Genomic DNA, 11,427 nt, shown 5'->3' with positions numbered 1-11,427 from the left:
AGTCTTGGAAGCTCTTGCATCTTCTACCTGACGGCAGCAGCAAGGAAAGAGCATGCCCTGGGTGGTGAGGATCTCCGATGATGGATGCTGCTTCTCCAAGGAAACATTCCCTGTAGATGTGCTCAATGATTGGGAGAGCTTCACTCGTGATGTACTGGGCCAAATCCACCACCTTGGACAAATTCTGCAGTTAGGAGCTGGGACTTTCCACAGGTTTGAATGCCAAGGAAACTTTGGATTGGCACAGAACTACCAGTAACTGCCAGTGACAAAACACGCAACCTAATGTTGCAGGTTGGTGATATTTCATCAGAAATTCATCTCCCTGAAATGTTAACTCTTTTTCCTTCTCCACAATAGATATCTTCTGTTTTAAGTTTTTCAGCATTTTCTGTTTTCATTTCAGCTTTGCATCATTTATAATATTTTGATTTTGTGACTGGGATTGCTAAATCCGTCTGTGGATAATGGCAGAGTTAATTGCATGACATTATTTGATTTATTCAATAATGTAATGAATGCGGATTCAATACTTTCTTCCTTCTCCTTGTGGAATTTTCCTGTGTAGTTATCAGCCTCTGGGATGTTTATAAATCAAAAAAATGAAATAAATGATTACTATCAACTGCCTTGCTAAAATAACTAATGTTTCTCTTTGCATCCTGTGTTTAAAAATATAACTCAGGAAAGTAATGTGTCAAGGCAATGTAGAAAAGGACATCTATATTTTGTTACCTAATTTAGGTTCGTATATATTACAGGTTCTAAGAAAGTTTCAACATTCAGAACTATGTGTGTACAGTTTGTTCATTAGTGACTGTAGTGGGGCCTAGACAGTAACACTTATAAAATCTATCAAACTATTGGGTTGTCTTTCCCCAAAGAAATGGAATCCAACTGATTGTAAAGATCTTCTCACTAGGCAGTGTTCATTTCTGGTTTGAAACGTTATATATAAAGAGCAAAGAAATTTAAAAAACACCATAATTAAAGAGTATTGTTGAAGTGATGTGATATCTATGATCATTTGAAGACCGGAAGCATCTGTCCTTTCAGCATGATTTCCAGACTGAGGGCTGATATCGTCAAATGGATTAACACCACACTACCTTGTGGTCTTAACTCAAGCATGTTATAATTAGCCGCTGTCTCTATGACTAGCATGAGTGGAAATTTTGTGGGGTTTACAATTTAATTGGCAATTGATGTTTTATCAGGGATTAACTACTTGTAGTTTTTTGTTGAGGTATTCCAAATTCAGAGAGACACAATTCAAAGGGGCTTAAATTTAGTGACAACTCTATTTGCACATATTTTTACATAAAGTATCAATTTTCAAATATAACTGAAATAGTTGCAGCTAGCATAATCTTTTACAAATATCATGGTTTGTAACTGCCAACTTGAGATTGCTGCTCTGTGAAGCTTGTTTATATCTTGGTAAACTTGACAGTTTACAGTTCAAAAGATTTCATTTCTGAAATCAACTCTTAGAGCTCTTAAGTAACAAGAAAAAATGTTGGAAATACACAGCAGGTCAGAAACCATCAAGAATTAAATGGCAACATTAGAGATAAACGATGTTTTGCATGGATGTAAAAGAGAAAGGGGAAGATGGAGGTTTAAAAAGTTGAGCCTTTTGATCGTATCAGAATCAGGTTTATGATCACCGGCATGTGTCATGAAATTTGTTAACTTAGCAGCAGCAGTTCAATGCAATACAAACAGAAGAATAAGAAATCAATCAGTCAATTACAGTATACATATATTAAATAGATTAAAAATTGTGCAAAAACAGAAATAATATATATTAAAAAAGTGAGATAGTGTTTAAAGGTTCAATGTCCATTCAGGAATCGGAGGGCAGAGGGAAGAAGCTGTTCCTGAATCACTGAGTGTGTGCCTTCAGGCTTCTGTACCTCCTACCTGATGATAACAGTGAGTAAAGGGCATGCCCTGGGTGCTGGAGGTCCTTAATAATGGACGCTGCCTTTCTGAGACACCGCTCCCTAAAGATGTCCTGGGTATTTTGTAGGCTAGTATCCAAGATGGAGCTGACTAGATTTACAAACCTCTGCAGCTTCTTTCAGTCCTGTGCAGTGGCCCCTCCATACCAGACAGTGATGCAGCCTGTCAGAATGCTCTCCAAGGTACATCTATTCAAGTTTTTGAGTGTATTTGTTGACATACCAAATCTCTTCAAACTCCTAATGAAGTATAGCCACTGTCTTGCTTTCTTTATAACTACATCAATATGTTAGGATCAGGTTTGATCCTCAGAGATCTTGACACCCAGGAACTTGAAACTGCTCAGTCTCTCCACTTCTGATCCCTCTATGAGGATTGGTATGTGTTCCTTCATCTTACCCTTCCTGAAGTCCACAATCAGCTCTTTCATCTTACTGACATGGAGTGCGAGGCTGTTGCTGTGGCACCACTCCACTAGTTGGCATATCTTGCTCCAGTACGCCCTCTCGTCTCCATCTGAGATTCTACCAACAATGGTTGTATCATCAGCAAATTATAGAGGGTATTTGAGCTATGCCTAGCCACACAGTCATGTGTATAGAGAGAGCAGAGCAGTGGGCTAAGCCCACACCCCTGAGGTGCCCCAGTGTTGATTGTCAGCGAGGAGGAGATGTTATCACCAATCCACACAGACTGTGGTCTTCTGGTTAGGAAGTCAAGGATACAATTGCAGAGGGAGGTATAGAGGCCCAGGTTCTGCAACTTTTCAATCAGGATTGTGGGAATGACGGTGTTGAATATTGAGCAATAGTCGATGAACAGACAATGAATGAACCAAATAGAAAGCAATAAACTTGCTGACTGGCTTAAGTCTCAAGTGACCCAATAACTCTATTAGTGCTGTGAATGATACATGGCCTGTGACTCCTGCCATGGTGTTGTAATGCAACAGAGAAGCAATGAAAAGTATGTCTATTTTTGCAGATTCTCATGGCAGTAATGGAAGAGGGAGAAGCAATACTATTCAATCAATACCTATTAAATACGATTTTTTTTAAGTTATAGAAGAAGCCATGTGGTCAACCCAACGGAAGTGGTGTGTTTCACAGATAGGCATCTGGCCTTAATAAAGTGATCAACAATTAAGAACACTTATCATGAAATATCAGAACAGAGTTTATAGGAAAGAGACATTTAATCTCATAAGTTTGTTAGACTGGATTTTGTGAAAAAATGCCATCAGATTCAGATTTTATGTCACTGGCATATGTCATGAAATTTGTTAATGTACAGCAGCAGTACAATGAAATGCATAAATAGATATAGAGGAAAAAACTGAGTTTATATATGTGTGTGTGTGTGTCTATTTAAATAGTTAAGTCAAATTAAGTAGTGTAAAAAAACAGAAATTAAAGAGTAGTGAAGTAGTGTTCATGGGTTCAATGTCCATTTAGAAATCAGAGGGCAGAGAGGAAGAAATTGTTCGTGAATCGCTGAGTGTGTGCCTTCAGGCTTCTGTACCTCCTTCCCAACAGTAACAATGAGAAGAGGGCATGTCCTGGGTGGTGGGGATCCTTAATGATGGACGTTGCCTTCCTAAGGCATCGCTCCTTGAAAATGTCTTGGATACTACGGAGACTGGTATGCATAATGGAGTCGACTAATTTTACAAGTTTCTGCAACTGATTTCGATCAAGGAAACTCTGAGTTTGCATGATTTTCCTCTGGACTGTAACTCTAATACAGTTGAAATACTAATGTATTTCTCTTTGCAGAAGAAGAAGGAGGGGGATTTAATGCATTTTAGAATCATAGAGCACCACAGTGCAGAAACAGGCCCTTTGGCCCATCTTGTCGAAGCCTGCTGGTCATCTTCCTTGGTCCCATCTATCTATAGTGTTATGTTTAGTAACTTCAATATATTAAACCAGTTGAAAGGAAAACAAAAGAGCCCGGAATGCAAGTCCAGTTTTGTTTTTACTTTAAGCAGGTCTCTCTCCCTCTCTCTCTCTCTCTCTCTCTCCACCTTCTCTCTCGCCCACTTTCTCTCTCCATCTTCCTCTCCCCCTCTCTTTTTCTACCTCTCCCCCTCTCTCTCCCTCTCTCCCTCCCCTCCCTCTCCCTCTCTCCCTCCCCTCCCTCTCCCTCTCTCCCTCCCCTCCCTCTCCCTCTCTCCCTCCCCTCCCTCTCTCTCCCCTCCCTCTCTCTCCCCTCTCTCTCTCTTTCCATCTCTCTCTCTCTCTCGTTCACTGGAGTTCAAAGTACATATTTGTCACCATATAAAACCCTGAGGTTCATGGTCTTGTGGGAAAACTCAATAAACCCACAGAAGAATAATCATCATAGAAACTATGAAAGATCGCACCAACCTGGGCATTCAACCACTGTGCAAAAAACAATAAGCTGAGCAAATACAAGAAGAAAGAAATAATAAAAATAAATAAATAAGCAATAAATATAGAGACATGAGATCAAGAGTCCTTGAAAGTGAGTTCTTAGGTTGTGGGAACATGTCAATGATGGGGCAAGTGAAGTTGAGTGGATGTCCCCTTTGGTTGAAGGGCCTGATGGTTGAGGAGCAATAACTGTTCCTGAATCTGGGTGGTGTGAGATGTGAGGCTCCTGAACCTTCTTCTTGATGGCAACAGTGAGAAGAGAGCATGGCCTGGGTAGTGGGGGTCTCTGATGATGGATGCTGCTTTCCTGCAACAGCATTTCAGTGGAGGGGAGGGCTTTACCCATGATGGACTGGGCCATATCCACTACTTTTTGTAGGATTTTCCATTCAAGGGCATCAGTGTTTCCATACCAGGCATCTATGGAAGTTTGTCAAAGTTTTAAATTTCATGCCAAATCTTCGCAAGCTGCTAAAGAATTAGAGGCACTGACTTGCTTACTTCATAATTGCACTTGTGTGCTGGGCCCAGGGCAGGTCCTGCAAAATAATAACACCAAGGAATGTATAGTCACTGACCCTCTCTACCTCTGGTCCTCTGATGACGACTGGCTCATTGACCTCTTCTTTTCTTCTCCTGAAGTCAATAATCAGCTCCTTGGTCTTGCTGACATTGAGTAAGAGTTTGTTGCTTCAAGCAGGCTTCAATTATACTAATGCCACTCATCAAGCTCTCTCCTATATTTTGATTCATCACCATCTTTGATCTTTGGCATACGACATCTGCAAACTTGAATCTGGCATTGGGGCTGTGCTTAGCCACACAGTCATAAGTGTAAAATGACTGGAGCAGGGGACTAAGCACACAGCCCTGTGATACCCCTGTGCTGATGGAAATTGTGGAAGAGATGTTGTTGCCAATCCAAACATACTGGGGTCTGCAGGTGAGGAAATCAAAGATTTCATTTCACAAGGATGTACTGAGGCCAAGGTCTTGGAGCTTATTGGTTAGTTTTGAGGGGATAATGAGGGTTTTGAATACAGAGTTGTTGTCAGTAAAGACCACCCTGATGTGTGCATCATAGCCGTTCAGATGTTCCAGGGTTGAGTGAAGAGCCAATGAGATGGCACCTGCAGTGGACCTGTTTCTCTGGTAGGCAAATTGGAGTGGATCCAAGTTGTTTCTCAGGCAGGAGTTGATATGTTTCATCAAAATCCTCTCAAAACACTTCATCACAGTGAATGAAAATGCTGCTGAATGATGGTCATTAAGGTAGGTTATCACATTCTTCTTGGGCACCGGTATAATTAAAGCCTGCTTGAAGCAGGTGGGTACCTCAGACTGCCAAATTGAGAGGTTAAAGATATCAGTGAACACCCCAGCCAGTTGATCAGCACAGGTCTTTAGTACTGAGCCAGGTACCTCATTTGGGCTGGATGCTTTTCGTGTGTTCACTCTCCTGAGGGCTGCTTGCATGCCAGCCTCAGAGACCAAAACCATAGGATCATCAGGGCCCCTGGGAGTTTGTGATACTTACTCCTTGTTTTTACGGTCAAAGCAAGCATAGAAGGCATTGAACTCATCTGGAAGCTACAGCATGTTGCTTGATTTAACCTTATCAGAGGTGATAGCATTCAAGCTCTGCCAGAAATGTCGAGCATCCTTTGTTGATTTGCTTAGTCCAAAATTGTCACTTCATAGAAACATAGAAACATAGAAAATAGGTGCAGGAGTAGGCCATTCGGCCCTTCGAGCCTGCACCGCCATTTATTATGATCATGGCTGATCATCCAACTCAGAACCCAGCCTTCCCTCCATACCCCCTGACCCCTGTAGCCACAAGGGCCATATCTAACTTCCTTTTAAACATAGCTAATGAACTGGCCTCAACAGTTTGCTGTGGCAGAGAATTCCACAGATTCACCACTCTCTGTGTGAAGAAGTTTTTCCTAATCTCGGTCCTAAAAGGCTTCCCCTCTATCCTCAAACTGTGACCCCTCGTTCTGGACCTCCCCAACATCGGGAACAATCTTCCCGCATCTAGCCTGTCCAATCCCTTTAGGATCTTATACGTTTCAATCAGATCCCCCCTTAATCTTCTAAATTCCAACGAGTACAAGCCCAGTTCATCCAGTCTTTCTTCATATGAAAGACCTGCCATCCCAGGAATCAATCTGGTGAACCTTCTTTGTACTCCCTCTATGGCAAGGATGTCTTTCCTCAGATTAGGGGACCAAAACTGCACACAATACTCCAGGTGTGGTCTCACCAAGACCTTGTACAACTGCAGTAGTACCTCCCTGCTCCTGTACTCGAATCCTCTCGCTATAAATGCCAGCATACCGTTCGCCTTTTTCACCGCCTGCTGTACCTGCATGCCCACTTTCAATGACTGGTGTATAATGACACCCAGGTCTCGTTGCACCTCCCCTTTTCCTAATCGGCCACCATTCAGATAATAATCTGTTTTCCTATTTTTGCCACCAAAGTGGATAACTTCACATTTATCCACATTAAATTGCATCTGCCATGAGTTTGCCCACTCACCCAACCTATCCAAGTCACCCTGCATCCTCTTAGCATCCTCCTCACTGCTAACACTGCCACCCAGCTTTGTGTCATCCGCAAACTTGGAGATGCTGCATTTAATTCCCTCATCCAAGTCATTAATATATATTGTAAACAACTGGGGTCCCAGCACTGAGCCTTGCGGTACCCCACTAGTCACCGCCTGCCATTCTGAAAAGGTCCCGTTTATTCCCACTCTTTGCTTCTCTTTGCTTCGTCCATGAGATGGCTTTCTGGAGATCATAACTGGACCTCTTGTAATTTTCTTGGTCACCAGACTTGATTTGTTCTGGCCCTCAGCAGATTGGAGATCTCATGATTCATACTGGGCTCCTGACTGGTGAAGTCTCTGAATGATTTTGTGGGGACACACTCATATACAATTGCTTTATAAAGTCCATGACAACCATGGTGTATTCATTCAGATCCACAGATGAGTCCTTGAACAGAACTCAGTCCTGTAGCCTCTCCTCTGCCTCCTGTGACCACCTCTTTACTGTGCTAATCTCTGGAGCTTTGCTCTTTAGCCTCTGCCTGTATGCAGGGAGAAGGACAGCCAAGTGCTCTGATTTACCGAAATACGGTCTGGGCCTGGAGCGGTAGGCATTCCTTATCTTAGTGTAACAGTACTGTGGTGTGTTGGGACCTCTGGTGCTACAGATTATATGCTGATGGCAATTGGGTAGGGTTTTCTTCAAACAACCCTGGTTGAAGTCCCCAACTATGATCTGAAATGTGTCAGAATGGACTTTTTCCTGTTTGGAGATGGCATCATGCAGTATCTCAAACACTTGATTATAGTTGGCCACTGGTAGTAGGTAAACTGCAGTCAGGATTATGAAGGAAAACTTTTGAGTTTGATTGATTTGATCGATAGGTGTTCAAGCTTGCAGGTACATGAGTTTGACAAAACTGCCACGTCGGTGACAGTAATAAGAGTATTCTCTTATTAATCCTCCTATTGCTCCCTTTACAATCTGATCTCTCCTGTTGTTTTCCTCATTCACAACATCATCTGATAAATCCTCCATTTTTGTACCTCCATTGACTCCTTTCTTTATGGCCTTCCATTCATCCAGTTGGACTTTGCTCTTTGCATCTACTTTTAAAGGCAGCTTTTTTTCTCCCGAAATTGAAGTTCATGCAGAGTAGACTCTGGTTCTTCATATTCACAAAAGCTGAAACTTTCAGCAACTTTCCTGAAGCTCCTTGAACTCTCTTCCACTTAAAACCAAGCCACATTTTGTAAGTAATTGTCTGATTAACATATCAGAAGCTTTTTCAGATATCATAAACAGAAGAAAGCCTGCTGATGCTGGAAAACCAAAGTAGCGGAGGAACACAGCAGGTCAGACAGCATCTACGGAAATGAGTAAGCAGTCACTTGTTTCAGGCCGAAACCCTTCTTCAGTGCTGAAAAGGAAACAGGAATACACCAGAATAAAAGGTGGGGGGAGGCGAAGAGGATAGTTTGAAGGTGATAGGTGAAGCCAGGTGGGTTGGAAAGATAAAGGGCTGGAAAGGAAGGAGAGTAGAGTGGACCACAGGAGAAAGGGAAGAAGGAGGTGGGACCTGGGGGAGGTGATAGGCAGGTAAGAGGGCAGAGTGGGGAATACAAGAAGAGGGAAGGGGGAGGAATTTTTTTTTACCAGAAGTAGAAGTCAATATTCATGCCATCCCTTTGAAGGCTACCCAGACCTTGAGAGTAACCTCATCTTGGCACAAGAGGAGACCATGGACCAACATGTCAGAACAGGAATGGGGATTGGAATTAAAATGTTTGGCCATTGGGAAGTTCCGCTTATGGCAGATGGAGTGGAGGTGTTTGATGAAGTGTTCCCACAAATTACGACAGATCTCACCACTGCAGAGGAGGCTGCATTGGAAGCACCAGACGCAACACAGAACCTCAGCAGATTCGCAGGTGAAGTGTTGCTTAACCTGGAAGGACTGTCTGGGGCCCTGAGTGGAGGTGAGGGAAGGGGTGAAAAGGCAGGTGTGATACTTTGGCTGCTTGCAGGGATATGTGCTGAGAGAGAGGGAGATTATTGGGGAGGGACGAATAGAAAAGGGAATCATGGAAGGAGTGGCCTCTATGGAAAGCGTGATGGAGGGGGAGAAGGTAAAAATATCTTTGGTGGTAGGATCCCTTTGGAGATGGTGGAAGTTGCGGAGGAAGATGTGTTGGATGCAGAGCCTCATGAGATGGTAGGTAAGGATAAGAGGAACGCTATCACTGTTAAGTGGTGGAAAGATTGGGTGAGCATGGACATAGGCAGAATGAAGGAGATGCAGGTGAGGGCAGCATCAATTGTGGGGAATGGAAACCTCATTCTCAGAGAAGAAGAAATCTCTGATGTCCTGGAAAGGAAAGCTGCATCCTGGGAACAGATATGGTGGAGATAAAAGGGCATAGCATTTTTACAGGAGACAGGGTGGGAAGGGGTATAGTCAAGATAATCGTGGGAATCAGTAGGTTTATAAAAGATGCCAGTTGACAGTTTCCTTCCAGAGATGGATATAGTGAGATTCAGAAAGTTCAGGAAGGTGTCTGAAATGGACCAAGTGAATTTAGGGGCCGGATGGAAGTTGGAGGCAAAGTTGATAAAATTGACAAGCTCAACATGGGTGCATGAAGCACCACCAAAGCAGCCATCAATGTAGTGGAAGAAGAGTTGGGGGGCATTACCGGGGAAGGCTTGGAACGTGGACTGTTCTATGTAGCAACAAAGAGGCTGGCATAGCTTGGGGCATATGCAGGTGCCTGTGACTACCCCTCAAGTCCGGAGAAAGTGAGGGGAGCCAAAGGAAACATTGCTGAGGGTGAGGACCAGTTCTGCCAGATGGAGGAGGGTGGTGGAGGGGAACTGGTTGGTTCTTTTATTGAGGAAGAAGTGGAAAGCTTCAAGGCTTTCTTGATGGGAGGTAGAAATATCTGCACATCCATGGTGAAAATGAAATGGTCAGGCCAGGGAATTGGAAGTTAGATATGTTGCTGGCAAAAACTGTGGTAGTCAGACTGCTGCTTTCATCACTTTCACAATCCCTCTGAACAGCATGGTTCTTCCTTAGTCCAATATGCTTTCCAACCAGAGGCACAGAGCTTGGTACCAGTAGCTGTTTACCCTCTGTTGGGCAACAGTTCATGATGTACTGTACAGTATGGAGACAGTTGTGGCATCATCCAGTAATTCGGTTTCAGTTGGCTTCTTTGCAGGAGATGTAGCGTGCAAATGTTGGATGGATCTCCAATCAAGTTGTAATTGTCTCAGCCAATCACAACCCCACAATGCTGGTCCTCCTGTTTTCACCACATACAAGCTCAATGTGGGTTGTTGGTTGCTGCATTTCACTGTTGTGAATGTCATTGCTGAACCAGTGTCCAATTCCATTTAAATTAATTTGCCATTCACTTTTGGTGTAAGCTATATTGCTTGTGTATTGCTAGTTTTCACACTTCAAATCTCAGGAGTACCCAGTCCTGCATCACTCTCATCATTATCAGACTTTTCATCAACAGCACACCGATCATTGCTCTTTTTGAAACTGCAAATTGACTTTTTATATTTTTCTCTTCCCCGGCAGTCCACTTATATTTGTCTGCCTGACACGTTCTTTGTATGTGTCTTTGTTGCATTTTCTGCAAGTTTCACCTTTCAATCTGTGTTAATCTGGTGTATGTGAGTCCCTGTTGCAATGGTAACCCAATTGTTCAGCCAGGCAGGCCTCTGTCTAACTGTTGCAATTTTGTTCATGCTCACTTAATTTCTGACTGCAACTCAATTGTATGTCTGTCTGCTGTTTCCATTGATATAGCTATTTCAACTGCTCTTTTAAATATGCTTCAATTAGGAGCCAGTTTTCACTGCTTTTTTCTAACATTCCACAAATTAAACTATCAATCAGTGCATTATTAAGCCCAGCATTGAACTGACAAGGCTCAAGACAACTTTTCCAATCCAACAACATACACTGAAATAGACTCCCCTTTCTTTTGATTCTGCTTATGGATCATGCAATCAATATAGTTTCAGTTCTAAATGTTCCTGCTTTACTTTTATGATATCAGCAAAGTTCATTTTGACTGGTTTGGTTGGAGCAGTTAAAGTTTGAAGCAAATGTGTACGCCTTCAGATCCAATGCACTCAGCAAAATTAGGATGGACTTCTCATTGGCTATTCCATTTGTTTCAAAATACTGCTCAGTTTTCTCGGTGTACATTCACCTGGGTGCACACAATAAGCGTGTTTCTTTTACTCTTCCTGGGTATTTCCTCAGCACTGAGGATAATTTGTTTCCATTCCATTTCAGTAGCTTCCCTGGTGGTTGATGTGGGGACTACAAACTCTGCCATATATGGTGTTTGTCAGGTGGGTACTTGGAGCTAGTTCCACCTTTTATGTCTAGCTTTTGTGTGCTACTGATGCATCAACTCAAGGCTCTCAATGCCATCCCACATGTTCATCCAGGAAAGGGATTCCCAGGAGTAAGTGGT

The sequence above is a fragment of the Mobula hypostoma genome, chromosome 6, assembly GCF_963921235.1.
Source record: "Mobula hypostoma chromosome 6, sMobHyp1.1, whole genome shotgun sequence".
In the NCBI taxonomy this organism is placed as follows: domain Eukaryota; kingdom Metazoa; phylum Chordata; class Chondrichthyes; order Myliobatiformes; family Myliobatidae; genus Mobula; species Mobula hypostoma.
The sequence above is the reverse complement of the archived record's forward strand: the minus strand, read 5'-3'. Positions refer to the sequence as shown.